General features: G+C 38.7%; 1 pseudogene; it reads left to right on the top strand.

Annotated features, from left to right (window-relative positions):
* The first annotated feature begins 10,578 nt into the window (after nucleotides 1-10,578).
* LOC147228921 (polyunsaturated fatty acid lipoxygenase ALOX15B-like) lies at nucleotides 10,579-19,029 on the top strand (annotated as a pseudogene).
* The last annotated feature ends 2,977 nt before the right edge of the window (nucleotides 19,030-22,006 follow it).

The raw sequence follows: 22,006 nt of genomic DNA, 5'->3' as shown, positions 1-22,006 counted from the left end.
TTATTAGGTATACAGTTAACATAAAAATGTTCCATAACTTTGTCATTTTCTATATGGGAAAAAATGTTGCAGACGAAACTGGTGATCGTAGAAAATCTTATACAATTCATTTAGGGCATGCATATACAATGACGATCCAACTGTGACTTTAAAAACAAAAACAGGAAAACAGCAAAGAATGCATGTGTAATGTTCACCTGTGTTCTTTTCCAAATATGTCCAAAAACATTGGAAGGATGTTTTTTTTTTTTGCTATCACTTTCTAGATGGCGCCAACTCAATCTTGATCCGACATCGCAGAGCATGCCAGAGATCTTCCCTGACACTGATAACATGGCCTTCATCAACGATCAGAAGATCTTGTCAGAGGAACTCGGGGTGTTTGTTTTTGTTTTGTAACATTTCCTTGATAACTTTGACTGAACCTATCTTATCTTGATCTTGACAGAACAATAGTACTTTACCTGATTAGATGTTGAGCCAATTGCTATTCAGGTGAGGTAATCAAAGACATATTTCTTATAATGGGTGTATTAATCAAGGTTAATCTTTTGAACTCTTACCGTCTGCCCTGGGTAAGAGTAATTAATATTGAACTGTGACTTTTTCCAACTCAAATATCTGTAACTTCAAAGAGATGATGTTGCTGACATATTTTTTAATGCTGTTTTGGGACATAACACAAAATCCCAAATTCCACTGTAATTCAGCACATAAAAGTCTGATCTAGATGGATATCAACTAAAAGACATGAAGTCAAGTTAATCAACAGTAAAATATATATTTTTAAATATCCTTATTTCTATTTAATTACTATTCTACTAGAAGTCGGTAAAGACTGTGTAATCTTTTACAAAATTAACATTTCACTTTATCTCTCACAGTTGAAGCAGACACCTGGGCCGTGGCAATCCTATCATTTTTTCCCCCCTACTGCTCGGAGTATGACTGGCAGCTGGCGAGGATTTTGTGAGAAGCGCAGGCTTCAACTAGCATCAGCTCTGTGTTCACCTGCTGTGCACACGCCTGCCAACAGAAGTCCTTGCAGCGTCACTGCTGCGCAACATGCCCATGGTGCATCCTCTTACAAGGAATCTCAATAAGGTATTTTTGACTGTTCTGAATGGTGTATTTGTTTTTTGTTTTTTTCACATTTATTTCAAGGTACACTACCGATAGTGTCCCAAATTGTATATATATGATCTGATAGTGTCTTTTTTTGCTCTCAATATGTACCTTATGTAAAAGCATACCATCTACCGTCACAACGGAAAGTAGATATCCTGTGTTTCTTTGATTATCTGGTGTTGACCACTGTGAAAGGATAGCTGACAAAGAAAACTCTGGGGAATAGACATGAACAGGTTATCATCCCGTATGATATCCCACCTATCCAACTTCCAATTTCCATATGGAGACTGGTTCTCCAAAATGGAAAGATATATAGCACACAGTATGCCATTCAGCAAGTTCAGCATTGGCTGCGGGACTGAATGGAGTACCATATAAGCTCTATAAGAACACACCAGATCTACTACGACACCATCGGAGGCTTATGAAAGTGCTGTGGGAGAAGGGAATAATACCAAAGGTGTGGCAAAGAGCTGGAGGTGTGCTGATTTCCAAGAAGAAGAATGCAACAGACATTAGTCGGTTCCGCCCAATATGCCTTCTTAACGTTCAGGGGAAGATTTTGGTCAGTGTAATAGCACAGAGGCTGTCCACCTACTTGGAGAAGAATAACTATGTTGATACATCTGTGCAGAAGGTAGGAATTGCTGGGTTTTTTGGTTGTCTGGCGCTCATCAGAATGATCTGGCATGAGATTTGGCCAAAGCATTTGGATCTGTGCCACATAACCTCCTCTGGTGGACATTGGTCAGCTTCCACCATGTTCCACCCCAATCACTTCCCTTGTAAAGGCCTACTTTGAAGACCTGCAACTGTGCCTTACAACAGCTGGCTGTACAACATCATAGCAGTATGTGGAAATAGGCATTAGGGCAGGATGTACAATATCACCCCCGTCACAAGCCTCACCGAAGAGTACAGGTGCTCTAAGGGGAGGCTCCAAATGACCCTAAAGGACTCCAAAGATCAGACGGTCAGCACTACTGCTCCCCGTCTGGCAACCAGACAGAAGTGGACAACAGCCAAGGCAGTGCAGATTGTTGTCTCAGCCTTAAGGCACAATAACATCATGGGGCATGTCCATTTGGGAAGAAGAGGCTTTGGTCTGTCAGCAAGTAAACTGATTTGGCACAAGGCTTCCACAGCAGAAAGGAGGAAAATGGTGGTCGAGGAGGTGCATCACCAGGAGGAGGCTAATCGAACTGCAAAGGCTGTTTCTCTTGCTAAGCAGGGGCAATGGATGAAATGGGAAAGTCTTGAGGGAAGAAAGATCAGCTGGAGGTAGCCCTGGTATAGTGATGCAACACTTGTTTGTTTCATTGATATTCCCAGATTTTCATTTTTCTCTACAGTCTCCAGGGCCTGTTTACATCCCATTCGATGAGGAAGCACTGACAGACTGACCTGCCTCGGATCTGAATGTTAACTTCTAATTGTTATTCTCTTGCGGACAGTTTTTACACTTAATAAATTTAAAACTGGTTGATTATATTTTTGTGATTTTATCTCCATGCGTTTCTGAAATAGATATTGAATTAAATCTGTATCAGCCCTTTTTAAAAAAGAAAAAAGAAAAAAGAAAAAAATGAAACCAACTTTGGGACAGAAGAAGGCTGGCAGAAATAGATGATCAGAGATTTATCTACGATTTATCCTGGTTTTGGACTCTTCGATTTTATACTTTGAGGACTCACATTTTGCACATTATTGTTGTATTCTCGGATTAGATTTACTCTTTGTAGCTCCTTTTGCTCCACTCTTTTCCTTGGTGGCTTATGTTCTTGGGTTTACGCATGTTTTAGTTTCTTGCGTTTCATGTCCAAGTGTTTATTTGCTTCTCTCAACTCTTAATTTCTCATGTGTTTCTCATGTGTTTGTCCAGCTTCAAGTTCATCTGTCCCTTGTTGTGTAAGTAATTGGCTTCGCATTTTAATTCCCTAACTTGTTTCAGTCAAAGACACTTATGATCTGTTTGTTCTTGTTGTGGTCTAGCTGTGTTTGCATAATTTTATATTCTTAGTTCTCCAGTTCATGAGTTCATTTCTAGGTAAATTTTATGCTTGTAAATCGACTTGCTTAATCTCTAAGAATATTTCTCTTATTCAAGAGGATTCTTCAGTTAGAATCAACTTGTTTTGGGTATTCAAGCCCTAAACAGGGATTTAGCCACATGTACCTTCTGGACCCACACCCCCTCCAGGGTAGAAGGACTGATTAACATCTTGGGGAGCAGGTGGGATTACCTGAGTTAGGGTTCAAATGGGAGTACTGAGGATCAGCTGGGGGTGCATCACACACCCTCCAAACATAATTTGAGTTATTTCCTGCAAGAGTCAGAGGGAACCCAAAGGCGCATTTTGAAGCAGCTAGCAATTTTCTATTCACTTATCCTGCACTCAGGGTCGCAGGGTCGTCAACTTCACCCCTCTTCAGTTACCACAACTCCACACAAATCTCTTGTTCCTAATAACTGGCACCAGGACATCCACTCCTGAGATCCTGTTGAACAATCTAGTCAAAAAGTCTACTGCTGCCTCTCTCTTGTACTGACCTTTGCTACATTGTGGTTCACAATGGTCACCTCTTCTGCTCTGTTTGCTCTAATTTTCCTCATTCATCAACTCTTCAAAGTGCTTATTCCAACTTTCCATCACACATCTGGAACCTATCAATACCTTTACCTCTCTATCGTTCATTGCCAGTACCTGTGGAACACTCCTCCCCATCCTACCCTCTCCCTGTCTGCTTTGCCACCGAATCAGTTTCTCCCTCCTTAGTATCTGTACACCATTTGTTAGGTCTTTGCCAACCCTGCCTTCATCTCACGCTGCACCCCCCTGGACTCTTGTCTGCTCTGTTCAGCTCCCTCAGTGTCCCACTTTTACTTAGCTAACCTCTTTCCCATATACACTCCCACACATTCTTGTTCCAAGTATTCTACTTCCCTTCCAGATCAGAAACCAGCACTCCTAAATGTCGCCCTGATTACATTAGGTGCTGTTGTCCAGTTCTCAGCAAAGCACCTTCTGACCATCCAGAGCCTTTCAACCCTAAAAGCCACAAAACACTTCCTTTTTCAGCTTATGCCACTTTGGCCTCTGCATTGCCTTTGTCCCCTTAATCCTACTACATTTCGCCGTCCGATGATGTCCTGCTCCACTCTCAACAACCACTACTTTGCTGTCACTGATCTTCCATTGTCGACATGTGATACCACTTGTCCGCTCCCACCTCTGCTATTGTAGGTTGCCCTCCGTTTCTACCGCTTCTGGAAAAAAAGTATTCATTACAGCCATTTACATCTTATATGAAAATTCTATCACCATCTGTCCCTCTGTGTCCCTATCCTGGATCACCCATCACTTCCTAATCACCTCTGAGGTCCCATGATTGCCCAATTACAACGCTGAAGGATATTGGCACCGATGGGGTGATGCCTCAACCAATCCTGTATGAATGTCAGATTTTATTAAATTTTTAGAATGACATAATTTTCTATTGGATGGCTTTGAAAAAAAGTGTTTTGCACTTAATCAGGTTTGGGACTGGCACAAGGAGAACACTAGCTTTGCCCCCTGGGGTATTAAATGTGAATATGCATTATAAACATACACGCTTGTTTTTCAAAGTATTCTGTAACCTCAAATTTTTGACCCAGCAATAAATATTCGCTTTGTCTTTAAGTTCTCATTGCCCATGTGGGTATTGAAGTCCCCCAACAGACTGAGGGAGTCCAAGGCAAGAGCACATCTCGAGGGACTACATAAAGTCCTGAACTGCATTTCAGTGGACAGGCAAAGACAGACAGACCCTGAAGTTGGAAAGGAGGCCAACCTTTCATCAACTGGAGTGATACAGGGACTGAATCTGGAGGCACGTCATGAATGGAAGAGAGTTGGAGGGTAATAAGTATGCCAACATCTGTTTGCCGCCCATCACTCCAGAGTGGAGGAGCATTGGTCTTGTGCAACAGCTGAGACTCCTTTCTCCCCCAAAGAGGTGACATTCAACATTTCCAGAACCTTGTCCAAGCAAAGGATAAAAAAAAAGTCTATAATTTGTTATTCGAAAGAGGTCTTGTGGGCCACACTGTGCCCGGTCCCTTGATCTACCCTACCAGGGGCAGAAAGCCCTATCTATCCGTCCACCCACTCAAGATGATGGTGCTTGGACGAGCTTTGCCAGTAATTCTCTATTTCTTTGATGTTGTTTGCTACCATTTTCCATCATTTCAGAAATCTCCAGGGTTTCCTGAGAGCAAGTATGGCTATTGTCCAGTACCATTACAGACTCACATGGCTCAGCCTTGGATTTTCCTGTTTTTTGCGTTAGAGAGTAAAATTCAAACGAATTGATGGCAACAGTTCCTTGAGTCCAGTATTTCCACGTATATACACAATATATTCACATGCCAAATCCAATTGCTTTTGCCTCACAAATACTGGAACAAAAGAAATCCTGTTCAGCCTAGTAATGTTGAGGAGTGCACACCCTTAACATACAGTGTTCTCAAATATTAAGGTATTTTTATTGATGTTGCCATTGATATGACTGTAATGCAGACTGTTGGTTAATGATCTTAACTGAACTTTACCATCATGATCAGCATTGGGAATAAATAAGCTACATATGTGTTGAGCTAAGCAATTAAGGGCCTGAGTGCAAAGCAGAGATTCACCTCTGAAGGTTTTTCTTGGCGCAAAACTATTGCATTTGGCACCGTATCAAAGCTCGACATTTAACTTACACATTATTTATTCCTGGGTAGTTAAGTTACAGTATTCTTTTCTGTCTCTTCCTTAATATTCCCAATTAAACACCACAGAGCAAAGCCTAATAATCAGAAAGCCAATGTTAATTAGTAAAAACAAATGAATAAAAAACATTTGATTCTCTAGTTTTTAAATATTGAATATTGTTTTTCGTAGAATTGTTTGGCTCCTCCCTTGCTTTCAGTATTGGGCAATTAAGTATAGCTAAACTCTGATTAATGAATACATTAAAAGTTGCAAGCGACATTGTTAAGCGTCTTCATAATCCAATTAAAAAAAGTAAAATAATAACAATATTGCACCTGTTGAGACAAGTTAACTGCTAGATAGCATTTCTACAAGAAACTCACCTATCTGATGTGGAACATGAGAAATTAAATTAAATTCAGGGACAGACAAAATGCACTACTCTTCTCACCTCTCAGGGAGAAAGAAAGGTGTCTCCACCTTTAACTGTTTAACTGTGTAATGTCCCAGCAAATGGATAGTAAGCCACCATCTAAAGCCCCGCTATGTAGAATGAGTAAAATGCTTAGATACCAAACTACTGAAACCAGCATAGTAGACATATGGAGAAGTACATTCCCAAGGGAAGGGGATTTTAAAGGGGATTTTTCAAGTAGGCATCATACGCTTGGATAGATTATTTCTTTACTCCAAAGGCACATTTATACAAGATAACAGACATTGAGATACTGCCTATCACTATTTCTGCATGATCATGCACCTGTAATATTGAAATGGGAAATAGTACAAAGACCAACAACTAAACAATGGAGGCTTAATTCATCTCTTCTTAATGATAGAGAATTCATCTCATTCATCACAGAAGAATTAAAAAAGTACCCAGACACCAATACCTCACACCAATCCCCTGACACTGTAGGACTGTGCTGAAGCATATGTAAGAGGCTGTATTACTTCATTTATGACCGCAAGGAAGTGAGGTGGAGGCCAAACAGCGAGAATTGGATGAAAAAGAGTTAGAACATAAATAATCTGCATCAGTTAAAGTTACAAATGATTGAAATACAACTCAGACAACTTAACAGCTCATTTTTGTTTAAAATTGAGGGAAACTCAAGATTTACTAACCAAAAATATTATGACTATGGAAACAGACTCAACAGCTGAGGAGTCAGATAAGAAAATTGGGGAACTGGAAATTAAGAAAGGTATTTCATCACTCAAGAATAACAAAAGTCCAAGTCCAGATGGATAGATCACTGAATTTTAGAAATCATTTAAAGACCTGTTAGCACCCCTGTTACTAAATGCATACAGATATGCCTTAGATTCTAAAACTATGGCACCATCTTGGACTGTGGCATCAATAGTTGGAATTCATAAAGAGGGTGAAGACCCTACTGACAGTCTTATAGGCCAATATCATTGGTAAACAAAGATTTGAGTATACGAACTGCAGTTTTAGCTTGAAGGGTAAAGACGATATTTACCCAAATTATATAGCCTGATCAAACAGGCTTTATCACTGGAAGGTCTTACATAGATAATATAAGACGACTATCAAATATAATCTGACCAAAACGATATGAAATCAGTAATTATTTCTATAGATGCACAAAAAGCATTTGATCAGGTATCATGGAAATATCTTTCAAACAAACACTTTCGATTTGGTCCTAATTTCATGAATTGGGTTCAAACACCATTCATCCCCACAAGTAGCCATTAAGACTAATGGATACAAATCAAAGACTTTCACTACAACGAGGATGCAGACAAAGGTGCTCCTTATCACCCTTGACATTTGCGATCAGTATTGAGCCTCTGGCCAAGCTCATTAGAGACTGCATAAAAAGAATTATAATAAATTAAGTACACAAAATGTCACTGTACGCAGATGATTTTTTATTGTATTCAGCAGAGCCCAGCTCAACAATCCCATATCTAAAAAGGAGCTCATATCTAGGTTATGGGTATTATTCTGGATGTAAGGTCAATTTAGTTAAAACCGAGGCTATAGATGTAAATGATCTGGTCTCAGAAACAATTAAGCCACAGACTAGATTCAGATGGCCCAAAGAAGGGATTAAATATTTAGGCAGACATTCACCCATATCTCCATAACCTCTATATCACAGGTGTCAAACCCTGGCCGGCGGGCCATACTTGGCCCACAGTGTAATAATATTTGGCCCGCAAAACCACACTAAATGACTATTAGAGCTGGCCCTACAGTGTATGTACTGCTAATACTACAAATCCCAGAACTCTCTTCTGTTGTGTTGGCGCAAAAATCACGACAGCACCCGTAAAAGCCCTACTCCTCTGTTAACAGTAGTCATAGCGACCTTATGCTAATACTAGCGCTGTGCTACCACTCCGAAAAATGGCGAAAAGAAAGACAGAGTAGATCAGTGTGTAGCTAACTGAGCTATAATTTGCCGATTTCTTAACGCACTTTTTCTTGCTACGCCAAGACATGGGCTTCAATGGTTTCACATTCATTGAAGGATGTTTTTATTAGTTAATTAATTTATTATTGTTATTTTATTTTTACATTTATTATAAGCCTGTGGAAAAAGGTTATTGTTGAAATTAAATTCAGAAGCCTGCAAATAAAGAGGCATTCAAGTTTTATTTTATTGTTATTTAAGAAATTAATGTCATTGATTAATTTGACTTTCGATTTTGACCCGTGTGCAATATTAAGTGATAAGTTATATAGAATGAAGCTTTGCTTGTTCCATATTCAGTTTTGGTCCAAATGAAAAGGTTCATTGTTATATCTGGAGGAACTTTTTTTTTTCAATAGAAAAATCAATGTTGGCCCGTGACTTTATCCTAGTTTTGAATTTTGGCCCGCCATGTATCTGAGTTTGCCACCCCTGTCTATAACGTAAACTACAACTAAATGATCAGCACATTACTAGTGACCTGGAAAGATGATCCCTGCTCCAACTCTACTTGGTCAAGTAGAAAGTATTCATATGAATGCTCTGCCCAGATGCTTTAATTATTTCAGACGTTACCTTTGGAAATTCCTAAACCATATATTGATCTCCTCAATATATTATAAAAATTTGGCAAAATAAGCACTCTAGAATTAGATTTGAAATTTTACAATCTTTCACATCTGGTGGAGATCTCAAACTCCAAACCCTAAAATTTTTCTGGGCTGCACAAATGAAGCCGATGGCTGCATGGATTCAGAATGATGCATCCACACAATGGCTTAATGTTGAGAAAAGCAGGTGCAAAGAGTCCCTGGAAATCTTACCCTTTCAAAATCCCTGTAAAAGAAATGGCAGCCTAGACCAAAAGCACATTAAAATTTTGGCATCGAATACAGTCCAGGCCTATCAACTACCAAAACTACTCTCATCACTAACAAATATTGGACTTATGAAGACATCCGTGCCTGACAATTTAAACTGGTATTATAAAATGGTCAAAATATCTTAAAACATTTGAACAGCTGACAAAGGAATTTGATCTACTGACGACAGATTTTGATTTCTACAGTTAAGACCTCTCCTGACAAACACTCAAACAGTGGGAAAAACTGAGACCCAGTTCCATAGAAAGAATCCCAATTGCACAACTAAGCAATAGGAAAAAGAAAATAATCATAAGCTATATAATATTTTTATATAGCAGATGGGAGGCGGAAATTAACATTGACGTACCAATGGGCACCTGGGAAGAGACATGTATTGGAGGCACACCGGACCACAAATTCAAACTTCTGGAGATAATTCAAGTGGAAAGTAATTGTTTGGTTTTGCAGAGCACCAATAATAGCCAAGATGGGGCTGACACGTTGTAGTTCTTGCTGGAGGAATTGTGGTAAAGATACTGTCAACCATACACATATTTTTTGCTTTGCTTCAAATTAAGTTTATTTTGGAAGGTGGTTTTTGACATCCGTAAAGCAGTCTTCAAACAGGACAGTCCACAAAGCCCTGCAACTGCATTATTAGGAGCAACCCCCATGGGTATCGACCAGACCTGGGTATTTTACGGCCCGTGGGCCACATCAGGCCCGTTTTCATCCGCCAAACCATTTTCTTTTAATATCTTAAATAGTATTTACAATCAATATTGAATTTAGAAACTCCTTATTTTTTCCTTTTGTTTAATTTTGTATGGATGCTTCCATACAAAATAATGTCGGTACATTTATATGATCATCCATGATTTCAAAGTTGGAATAAAATGCCCAAAAATGTAAATTTAAATTGCAATTTTCATTTGGTTCAATTTACGTGATACCTAGTTGGCTCGCACGTAAAAATTGAATTAGAAATGTGGCCTGCCAGTCAAAATAATCGCCCACCCCGGTATAGAAAATGGATGAAAAATACCCCTGAATATATTGTTTGATCCCTTTACATATAATACACGGATCCAAAAAGTATGGGACATTAACCAGATGGAGCAAAGTACATATTAAGACTTTAGAAGCCTATCTTTACTAAACGATGGGCTCCTGCCATGTCTTCACTAATACAATACGGTTAGACTCAGTTTTGGATTGGCACCAGACATAAGCATCATATCCTTTTAGATATGTGGAGTGGATTTTTTTTTTTTAAATCACAATATGTACCTGTCACTGATGTAGAGGAAAAACTAAAAAAAAAAAAAAAAAATTGAGTTAAGACTGGTTGGTTTTCTGTGACAAAAGCTCAAGTCAATACAAAAACTCATGATTTGCAGTGGAAAGGCGAGACGTGGGAGTCTGGACAGGGGAACTTGCGAGGAAAGGTGAGATGAAATTTGGATTGAGAATGTGGAGGTTGTTTGACAATTTTCTGTTACCCATGGTTTCAAGATTTCCCTGTATTTTTCCACTTCTCTCACAAAGACAAGCTCCCAACAATGCTCTCCCTCTCCAATCATCCCAAGGCCCTGCAACAGACTTGGAGACAGGTACTGTTCCACATTCCTTTCCTTATGTACCACCCTATATGTCCATGTGGCTCTGTACTTCTTAATGCATGTAGGTTTCACTCTTTGTGTATAAGGGCTCACTAGAACCAATAAATCTGAGTCCTGCTGGAGGAAAAGCAGACACGGTCTCTGTCTCTCTCTGCTTCCAATATACAAACCAACCTCTGATACAACAGGCCTCATCCACCATCAGCTAGGAGAGCCAGACCTTGGACTGACAGGACAAGTAGGGCCCACCACAGTTCCCGGTATCTCGCCTCAAGGCAGTCCTCGGAGGCAAAGAGCCACCAGGAAGGGATAATGGCACCCAAGAGCACAAGGTGTCCTGGTAGCGGCACCCGCTCTAGATAACAATCTGGCCCCAAAGGGCCGGCAGAAGGCTCCTCTTATGCTCAGCCTGACGAGACCTCATGATCTGCGGCTGCTGTGCTCTGCAACCCAGCTGAAATCCGTTCTCCTGCAGGGCTGCTGCTCAATCAGGGTTGCTGGCGAAGAACTGGGGTGGAAGGAGCTGCACACAGACACAAACAGAGGGTTTGTGGTCTATCAATGGTAAAGAAAATCCCAGTGCAAAATCTTGTAAAATTCACTTTTTGAAATATCCTATTGGTTTGTTTTTCTGTTTATTTAAAAAAAAAAAAAAACAATTAAAATCATCTTAAAGTATTCAAATTTAGCTTTACTTTTTGTTTCCAAAAAACAAAAAAGAAATGAGGAGTGTATTCCATATTAATCTTGATCCTCATGGCAGACATAGCAACATGTGTGATGTATTTGCATCAAATTAAAAAGAGTTGTCTTGGTTCTCAAGTACTTGCAGAATATGTTGCAACGCCCAGTTGATTGTGGAATGGATGCATCAGAAAACAGAAGTTGTCTATTTACAGGAAAGTCATTTTTACACAAATTTCAACGTTTAACAATACAGAATAAGCCTTTTGCACCTGCAGATTGAGATCAGTTAGAGGATGGACATTAATCATGAGCCTGCCCTAAAATATAGAAAAGGATTGCAACCACTGCAGACAACATTTGAGTGAAGAGCACCATGTGCTGCTTCTGTCTTTCAGGTTTTTCCAGTGTAAAATGGTGAAGTACAGAGTGACAGTTATCATTTCAAACCTGTAAATAATGTTTTTATTAAGCTGGTGGCCTCAGATGGAGAAAGTGATCGTACATGGTTCACCGGCATTAGGATTGTTTAACTTTTATCTTGGAGCTGTGAGTTTGGATTTTTATTCTCAGCATGTGGTGGATAAATGTGAAATATTCCTAATCTCTCCATTGCATGATATATATAAAATCAAAAGCACACAGACATCATGATTCTGACAGGAAATCAGGCTATAAAATTCTTCAAAATGGTTTGCCATTTCCTGACATTTTTAAATTTTCAGTAAAGCGGACCACCTGTTTCCATCTTGCTCTGTCCTCTGCATCCAGTACAGTCTGTAGTGTTCTTATATTTATATATTGTTGTGTTGACTACATTTATAAAGGAAAAAAAATGTGTAGAAGAGATTTTTATATGGAGAGAGACCACATCACCTGAAAAAAAAAGAAAAAAAATATCTGCATTTGTTAAACTAAGCCACTGCAGCTTGTGAAAAGCACTACGCTAAATGATTTCTTTCCTTTCTCACTCATTTCCCAGGTGTCTAAATTTTCCACGTCTTCCCCTAAAACCCTCGGAAAGCCGCCGCTGATTGAGGTTGACAAGAACCCCTCCTTCTGTTCCCTGAGGACGCTTGGTTCCCGTGTAAGGTGAAAGTTAAGTCACCTGAGGGAGACGTCTACAATTTTCCCATCCATCGCTGGATCACTGACAACCAGGTCCATTTGTTCAGAGAAGCCACAGGTTAGTGGAGCTTTAAAATGACAAGAATCTTCTATTGAGTACCACTTTGATCATTTACCATTGTAATCTGATTTAGTGTCTTGGTCACAAGGCATTACTGAGAAAATGACAGCCTTGAACCATTTTGTTTTTTTGATTTTCCTTTTTTTTTTTTCAGCTCTCATAATCTTTGAAGATCATACTTCTATTGGCAGGTATGACAGAAAGAAAGAGCTGAAAAAAGAGGGGAAGTGTGCAGGTGTGTGTTCAGTGTTAATGTTACCAAATAAAAGAAGCAAAATGAAGAACTGCTGTTTAATCAGATGGAAATGAAACTTGTAAAGCTTTCAAGGATGTGCATGATGATTCAAATCGTGCAAAACAGACCGCTATATTTTACTTAATTTACATTTTCAGATGGCATGTGTACAAAGGGGGATTAACTCACTGCATTGCAATAGACGGCCCGATGAGGTTCCCTTGTCATTCACCAAGAGTTTCTCTTCACAGCATCCACAGGGTGAGATCCTTGAATGTGATCAGACAGATGTTTTTAAACTCCTGAATGTTATTAATCTTTACAAGATCATCCCAAATAAACTTCAGCGCTGAGAATTTTTGGCAAACTTAGGCGTGTACGGCCATCTGTCAGCCTTGAGCACAGCAACGCTCTGAGCTGAATTCTAATTACAGATTGTTGGTGATTTATATGGCTCTCTGTGAGGTTCCGCAAACACTGAAACATACCTTGAAATAAGGAAAAAATGATGAATTAAATAATAATTACCTGCTGTTTGGCCTTGAGTAAAAATGTCAAGGTGTCACAGAGAATTTCTATTGATATTCCTTATCGAGCCATCCAAAAAAATCTACCTAATGAAAAGACTTCTGTGCTCCGGTGACTTTTCTTTTCTTAGAGAGGTCTGAATGTGTGGCATTTAGAACGACACTTATGATCAAGTGTACATCTATGAAAGGTCAAGGTGCTCCAGCCATTACTGCGAAATTCCCCGGACAAAAAAAAAAAAAAAAGAGCGTTTCATAGAAATTCGGCATGTTTATTGTTTTATATCAGGGGTCAAGGGAAACTGAGCTTGCCAACTGATGGTGTGGGTCCCAAAAAGAATACCAATATATCATGGTAATTCATCAGTGTTGAGATTTCTCTCTGGTGTACCACTGATTAGGATACAGCTGTTCAAATAAATGCTCTTTGTGCAACAGTATAATGACATAATTACGCTACATCATGCTTCGCTCTTCAAGAATTGCAGAGCTGGCCCTGAAGGAATATGTTTTTTACAAGGAGACTGTTATTGAGGCTATTTACAAAGTCTTCTGCAACAAAATTTCAGTTACTCTACAACCTATTAGAGATGGCCATGTTTTACCTGTAATACCACACTTCTAAAACCTACAACTCGGTTTGAAACGTTGTTTATCTGTTCAGACAATGTCCATCAAAACTGGAAGGACAATGCATTTTTCGGAGACCTGTTTCTCAATGGGGTCAACTTCTGCTAAAGAGGCCTCTCTTGAGCTCCATAGTTTGTTTGTTTGTTTTGTTTGGATACTGAGTGGACAGCAATTTGCTGCTGAGCATCTTCAATGTATTAGATGCAAATAAGTATGCTGTTCTGAGGGTAGAGGGCAGCGCTTTGACTTTTCAAATGTGTAACTAGTTGGCTTTTTGGGATAGTAATTGTTTTGCCATTTTGTACAGAAAGGAAATATATTCCTGTGTGACTACAAGCTCCTGGATGGTGTGAAAACAAATACTATAAATGGAAAGAAGCAGTACCTTATAGCTCCCATAGTTCCGCACAACAAAATGCCACAGTTGCCATCCTGGTGAGAGCGACCGCCTGATCAACGCAAGATTTATGCCAGACATTTATGAGGGAGGAGCAGATAAAGTCGACTCCTTTGCAATTTATCAAATTACTAAAATCAGTGTATCGGTGCCTAAATAAGCTCCGCAAAAAATGTTATTCACAATTGATTATTTTGCACTTTGATCGTAAGTAAAAGTTAAGTCAAGTGCAGTGGGTCATGTGGAGCCCATGGATGGGATGGTGTTAAAGTTTACATCACAGTACGTTCTGTTATTTTCAGTATGACAGGTAAAATTGCTTCGCCTGAGAGCCACACTATTCACTCACCATGCATCGTGTTTTTAAAAAAAATATAGACAGCATTTTCTTTTTCTACAAAGCATACATGTAAAATGGGGGGAAAAAAAAATCCATGATCTTTCAAGTGACAGTTGGCTAATTGAGCTATTAGTCCTTGCAGTATATCTTCCATTTCAGCACAGAAAAAAAATAATTATTGAACACTGTTCAGTAAGAGAATTTAGGCAATGTCTGAGCTCATTTGAAACACTCTTGGCCATACTTGATAGTGCTTGAACACAGTCATACAAAAAGATATACTTATATAGTCTTACCAAGCTACGGGTATACAAAAGAGTCCACAGGAGTGACTCTGGCTGTGAATGTTGAAATTTTGTTGCCTGAAAGCTTATATACTAAATTATTGCATCTTTCTGTCAAGAGTGAATTGCTTATTTAGTTCATGATTTAAACTAATGATGAATATTAGTTAAATGAATTAAACAGATATTACCACAAAACATTTGAATACTCAAAGATAATACAAGGAGTTTGAGTAAGCAAGGCAATTTGTAGGATTTAATAGTGTATAATAGCTGACTTTATTATTCCTGTACAAGTCATGTATGATTATAACTCTGCCTCTTTATCCATTTTGTTGTTTATACACCCAATGGATAGAAAATGCAATGATTTGAATCCATAAATCACTGGACCAAAAAAAAAATGTTGACACAGAAAAAATATCCAAAATAAAAACTGCAGAATGTGTCGTTAATAGTTTTAACCTATGGAATTCTCAGTTCAGTGTGACAGGTAAAATCGCTTAAAATTCTAGATACTGTCACTAGGCATGTTTCATGCAGGTTATTTGACCACATTGTCAAAAACCTATTTGTCTCTGTCTTGATGTCATAGAAAGGGAAATAGTTTTCAAGCCTGCATCATTTCCTGTCAGTCGGTCTGCTTTGTGAATCTGATTGATACTCTTGCAGCAACTGGATCGCTCACATCACTCCAAATTGGAGCGTTACGACCAGTCTAAGTAGAAAAAAAAAATGTCTTGAGCATTTTATGAACTCACTCAATCATTAATGTTTACCTCTCCCAGCTGAAGCAGACACCGGGCCATGATAATCCCATCTTTTTTCCAATTGATTCGGAGTATGACTGGCTGCTGGCAAAGATTTTTGTGAGAAGCGCCGACTTCAACTGGCATCAGCTCACTGCTCACCTGCTGGCACAGGTTTTATCAGCGTCACTGCTGTGCAACCTACCCGTGGTGCGTCCTCTGCACAAGGTACCAGAAAACAAATGAGTTTGGTGTCTGAAGCAGTAGCCATAGACCAGGGGGTGGGAAATTATTTTGGCTGGCGGGCCACATATTTAATTTTCATTCACAGGCCAACTAGGTATCATGTAAATTGAACAAAATGAAAATTTTACATATATTTTAATTTTTTGGCATTTGGCATACAGTATTTCAATAATAATTAATGATCATGTAAATGTACCAATATTATTCTGTATGTTATCCATTCAAAATTAAAAGGAAAAAATAAAGAGTTTCTAAATTCAATATTGATTGAAAATACTCAAAAGATTCAAACAAATGAGTTTGGTGGGCCGGATTCAAGGCAAAATTGGCTGGATGTGGCCTGCTGGCAGTAAAATGCCCAGGTCTACGGCGCAGACCCTCTGTTACGGTTAAATAATGAAAAAAAGGCTTGCCCGGTATTATTAATGATTGTTAAATTTGAATTTATGTTGTTTCCCCCCAGTTGCTAATACCACACACTCGCTATACAACCCAAATCTACTTCCTGGCGTGCTTTCTCCTAATAGCGGATGATGGAGTTTTAACAAATGTTAAGTGAAAAAACATGTTCCATTGTTTCTCTACGAATAGCATATAAATGAAATAAAAATAAACCCATCTATATTAAAACATCTTGCAGCTTCTGCTGGAGATGGTATGAAATACAATTCTGCAGAGGGCACTGACCTCAATGACCTACGCCTCACTCTGTTTACTTGATGGTGGAGGCTTTTCCAAGCTACTCTTACAGGGATGACGGACTCATACTTTGGGACATCATCAACAGGTACAAAATATCTAGGGAATAATCAAATTGTGATTGTTACCCGATCCCGCTCTTTATTGATTTGTCTGGTTGATGCAAATTGTGTGTGTTTTGACATAATTGATGCTGATATGTAATATTGGAGCTGCAGCAAACAAGTAATGATCATAATAATCCATTTTATTTAAGACACCTTACTCGACACTCAAAGACACCGTACAGGCAAGTGCTTTTTTCAATAAAAGTAGAAAAGTACCATTTTATGAACAGTAATTTCCGTACTGTTGAGTGCAACTGAATATAAGCCGCCCCGCCTAGAAATAAGTAAATCAATTTGTACATATATAGGCCGCACTTGATGATAAGCCACTTTGTAGCATGAGATATTTATACAGAAACTTTTTTTTTTTTTTTTTTTTGCTTTAAAATGAATACATACCGGTAACGTCCACAAATATGTACTGGAAATGCTTTTTTCAGAACAGAGCCCGTAACACAGCTGATGAAAAAAGATTAATAATAATAAAAGGGAAAAGTCCATCCATCCATTTCCTATCCCCGCTTTGGCCTACTCAAGCTGATTGCTATCTTCGTCCTCCTCCTGCGCACTAAAACCATTTGTCAGTGTTGGAATTGAACAGCCTCGGAATTTCACGGTAAGACAAGGCTTCAATGTTTTGGCGGCATGAAGCTTGTTAGCCCCCCAAATATCCATAAATTAGCCGCGTCATTGTTTAAGCCGCAGTGTTCAAAGTGTATAGTACAGAAATGATGGCATATCAAATTGCAATGAATGCCTACTACAATGTTGTCTTCCAGGTTGGTGAGAGGAGATTGATGCTGAAGTTTGTCAAAACTCTGAACTCCAGAGGTGGATTAAAGGTTTCCATTGCAAAACAAGCAAGGGTGAGTGTGATGACAAACCCTCTCTGGGGGAGATTCTGGGGGAGCACTTGATCTTCTGGAGATAAAGTCTGAGATTTCTATGGAGGTTCTCAATCATCCATTTTCATGGCTAATCCTTGTCAATACTTATCATGGCAGCTGGGCTTGATTTCTTCTCTTCTTGAAGATGTTTCACTTCTCAGTTGGTGTGGACATAGACATGGACAGAGGACAGAGATAATAGGTGGTTGACTGGTTGAATTGTTGATTTGTTGTGGAAACTTTTTTTTTTGTTTTTGTTTCGTTTTTCTTCGGCCCATTTTGCTTTTCTTCCCCAGGTCACTCTTGGAAAAATAGATCATTAATTTCGATGAACTTTTCCTCATTAAATAAAATAAATGGGATGCAGAGTTTCTTTCTTTTATTTATTTATTTTTCTCTTCCTGATGTGTGCATAGTTTTTGCTATTATTTTAAAGGTTTTGCAGGGATCCCTAAAAGTTTTTCCACTGTTGATGAGCTGGTGACGAACATTACCAAGGTGATGAATGTCCCCATGCTGCTGTCAACTGCGAACAGGTGAACCACTCCAACATGTAATAAGAGCACGTTCAATTATTTCCGTATCACATTTTGCGTTATACAACAAAATTAAGTTTGTGTTATGTACGTGCAACAAGAAAATGAAGACAGGAGAAAAAAAAATAGCATCAGTCTGCAAAAGAAGAAAAAAAAATGGAAATGAGGGGTAAATGTGCTGCCCCACAATCCATTAATCCTGGTCAGGTTTTAGCTTGACGCGGTACGGTTGTATTGGTTGCAGTTTGACCAAGGTGGATGGATGTACAACACTCCCATCTCTCTGCAACATCCTCCACCAACCGGAAAGGGGAAAGCAAATGAGGCCAAAATGATGGCGACACTGCATGATATAAACACCATCGTGAAAGGAATGGCGACCATGTGGCTCCTCAGCAAACGATCAACTGATTTTGTAAGTTTCCACGGCTGAAAAATGCACAGAAAGTTATTTTCCCATATCATGAATTCTTATAAATTATTGTTTAATTTTCTTTAATTATATTAACACATTGTACATTTTGTCAGATTCCTCTTGGCCTATACACAGAAAAGCATTTCTCTGAGGAAATTCCAACAAGGCTGATTGAGGACTTTCAAAGGGAGCTTGACAATTTGAGCACAGTGATTAAAAATGGAAAAAAGAAAAGTGAAGTACCTTTCACATACATGGATCCCCCGCTGATGGATAATAGTGTGGCTAGTTGAGCAAAGCTTAGAATTCACTGATTTGTGAACAAATGTCCTGGAAAACAGCACTTTAAGATATTAGCTTCCTCTGTGAGTGGTGCCCAATTAATCCAAAACGTTATTCTTTGAGTATCTTTTTGAAAATCTTTTCTTGATTTCCCTTTCTTCTTCCGCAGTGTTATTAGCGGTGTATTTTTTAATTGATGCATTAATGGGAAATTTCATTTTAAAATAAGTCAGCTGTCTTGCACTGGCTGCTCAGTGGTAATTTTTTTTTTCCCCACCGTACATACAACATACAAGTATCTTCATAGAGCCAAATTGAAGAAAATAAAAAAAAAAAAAACCTGTTACCTATTTACATGGGTAATTGTTCTGGACAGCTTAGCTGACGCTTTGCTTTTATTTTTACTGAGACCAAATCATGCATTCATCATCTTAAAACAGAATAATTACTTTGCTGTCAAAAACCACTGTCCATCCGTCCATTCTTCCCTCACTTGTGAACGAAACCCTCCACCGGGGCAGGATCTCATCCCCAACCTGGAGAGGGCACTCGACCTTTTTTTCGGGGCGATGCCCATGGCCCCCTGGGTTTGGATGTGCTCCCCATTTGGCTGCGAAGCGCTCCAGTGAACGCTGGAAATCACGGTTGGACAAACACCAAACTGGATTCCTTCGATGGAAATTCCAAACAGAATCTGAGACAAAGGTGGAATCCAACTCTTACCCTTTTATAAGCTATTTTTGACGTAAAGGGAAAGTTTCTGATTGTGCCCTCGAGCTTGCAGTAATAATGTGCACTTAAAATTTCGATTAAAAACAAGATTTTCAATTTTAATACTTTGATTAATACTTAATACTTTTTTTTTTCTTTTAATCATTCATTCGCAGTTATACAAATTTGGCTGATATTTCTATAAGAAAGTTATTTAAATATATATATTTGGTTACTTTGGAACACATGCAAAGGACAATTTTATTTTTTCACCATGATATCAAAACTTGCCACAAAAATAAAACAACCATCAATCTTCCGGGAGGTATCTGCTCTCGTCTTGCTGCGCTGCACACAATCAGATGTGGGATTCTTTTCCCCTTGTAATGTCATCTGTCTTATTGACAGCGGTGATTCATGAACCTAGAGTTTCCTTGTCTGATTTCCCTGTTTAAGAGATAGAGAGGATGAATAAGAAAGGGTGGGGGGGTTGTAAGAATGAGAAAGAGAAAGCTTGATCAAACAAACCTTGAGTAATTGCAGTAGAGCAGACTGAAGGTCAGAATGTCCCTTTTCATTGGCATGAAAGCTTTTCTGTCTCGGTAGTGTCCAATTGACACCAGCATGACCGTCTGGATTCAGTTTTCATTGAGCCAAAGGCGTCACGGTTTATTCAAGCATTTTTTTTTTCCAAAGTTTTATATGCTTTTGACCCCTCCACTCCTGAAATGATTTCTCTCAACTGGATCAAAACCATGTGCAGAGACCTCTTTGAATTTTGACATAAGACACTTGGAGACTTACTGCTGGTCTTATTTCAGCAAAATCTTAAATTTCTGCATTTTTGTGTAACTTTAATGTAAAATATTGGCTATCAGTAATACTGTGCAAAATTGAAAAAGTAGCATCTGTTATTTAAGGTTTTCTGCAAACCTTTAAATTAAAGTGAAATTAACCATTCTTTATTTTGTCAGAATCAATCAAGGATGGCCCTCAAAGACCTCAAAACTATTTATTTCATTTGATTATTTTGTCCACATATATACTCTCTGTTTGTAAAAAAGGGGCAGGAAACACCTGACTACCTCCCCAAAGACACACACACACACACACATGCGTCCATGTTAACTTTACTGCCTCTGCTCTCTCTTTGTCATCGTGCTCATTTTAATTACCTATCAAACAATACAAATTAAAATTAGTGAATGTATGCTGCATTTTTAATATTTGCATTTGCATAAACATAGACAAATGATTGGATGTGGAGACCCCTGAAGAGAGCAGTCGAAAGGAGAAAAAGAAAATCTCCATTTCTATTACGAACTTTTGATATAAAGGTTTTTTTAATTGTCATATCCCTGTATGTACGTTTCTACTTTTGGCATGATGAACCTCTTTTGACTGTTTTGGACACCCTGGAGGAGCAGAACTTTATTCTGTATATCCTTCCATCTTTCATCCAAACCCTTTAAATTTTCATATCCTTTTCTCATTCATATATTTCATCTTTGCACTGCTGCAATGTAAGGAGGTTAAATTTAATCTACATCAAAAGAATCATTTTAATCTCCATGCTTCTACTGTGTGTCCCGCCTGAATCTAGTCTGCAATGGTAAACTCTGCATTGGGTGATTAAATTAAGAGTATATTTTTATATATAATATCAAGTTTCTTATTTGCATTCTTTTATGTTTAATCACTGGTTTTACTATTCAGTCATTATCCATACTGCTTATCCTGCAGTTTGGGTTACAGGGTGCTGCAGCCTTTCCCAGCTGTCATCTGACACACAACCATTCACTGCTTCATTCATACTTTATATGAAGTCATACAACCATTTATTCACTCATTCACATGCAATACAGACATTCAACCATTCACTCGCTCATTCAAATGTCCTATAGAGACCTACAACTGTTCATTCTTATGTGAATAATCTAGAGTCGTCAGTAAACCCACTCTGAACCCACGTGAACTGCTTACCGCTGCACCACAGTGTTGCACCTACTAGCTTTATTTAAAATAAAATTATAATGCTGTTATAGAGTGGAATAAGTTATGCGTAGCAATCCAATGAACCCCTTGAGTCACAGAGGCACGTCAAAATGTTTTGCCTCCCTCCAGCCTACATGTTTGCCTTTCTTTTGCAGCTTACTGATTAAAATATTTTAACCCAGACTTGGTTTAGATCTAAAATAAACCAAGGATTGGCGCAACCCTTACTGTCCGAGCCATTGCTTGGAATCCAGGGAGATTTACTGCTTGTTTCCTCATTAT

This window comes from Fistularia commersonii, chromosome 12 (genome assembly GCF_037954325.1).
Source record: "Fistularia commersonii isolate RoL2024-O1a breed Wild chromosome 12, RoL_Fcom_v1.0, whole genome shotgun sequence".
Classification (NCBI taxonomy): Eukaryota; Metazoa; Chordata; class Actinopteri; order Syngnathiformes; family Fistulariidae; genus Fistularia; species Fistularia commersonii.
The sequence above is the reverse complement of the archived record's forward strand: the minus strand, read 5'-3'. Positions and strand labels throughout refer to the sequence as shown.